We start from the raw sequence: 728 nt of genomic DNA, 5'->3' as shown, positions 1-728 counted from the left end.
TCTCCATCACTAAATGAACAAGAATCTAAAGCTGATTCGGTGGAATTTGAACTCAGAACAGAACAATATAGAGTAAGATACTGTAGGCATTTTGGACGACACACTCATACATCTGCCAAAATGTAAAATCAATCTTAACGATTTGTGACAATTTTTCTTGTCATTCAAACTCACTATATTGTCTGACTCATTATTCTTCAAAGAATACTATGTAGAGATACTCAGGCGATTGCTTTATCATTTCATTGTGAAATGCTTTACACACACACACACATATATTTCAAACGTTAAACAGAGAAAGAAAAATGGACGAAAACTGGACGAAAACATAACGGACAGAAAAGGGAGACAAAAGCACGATACAAGGAGCATTCGCAGCTGATTTTCTTATCAGTTGGTTTCCGTGACGCCTTAGTGGGTTTCACGCTATTTTACACCAAGACCACTGTTAACAACGGGAGCGCCAGAGCATAAAGCTACAGGAAAAAGTTGACGAATGTGTACGAGGACAAGAGAAAATAGCATTGCGTATACAATAAGAAATAATGGCAAGATGTAACAGACAAGTAACGGTACCTGTACAATAGAAAACGCCTTACGGCTGTACAAGGAGTTAGAGGAATAATTATATATGCTTAGTACTAAAACAATAAAATGCAAACAGAAAAGCCTCCGGCTATGTACGTATGCATGTATGCGTTTATATATACATACACACATTATCATTA

The sequence above is a fragment of the Octopus bimaculoides genome, chromosome 7 (assembly GCF_001194135.2).
Source record: "Octopus bimaculoides isolate UCB-OBI-ISO-001 chromosome 7, ASM119413v2, whole genome shotgun sequence".
NCBI lineage: Eukaryota > Metazoa > Mollusca > Cephalopoda > Octopoda > Octopodidae > Octopus > Octopus bimaculoides.
Note: the sequence above shows the minus strand (reverse complement) of the source record.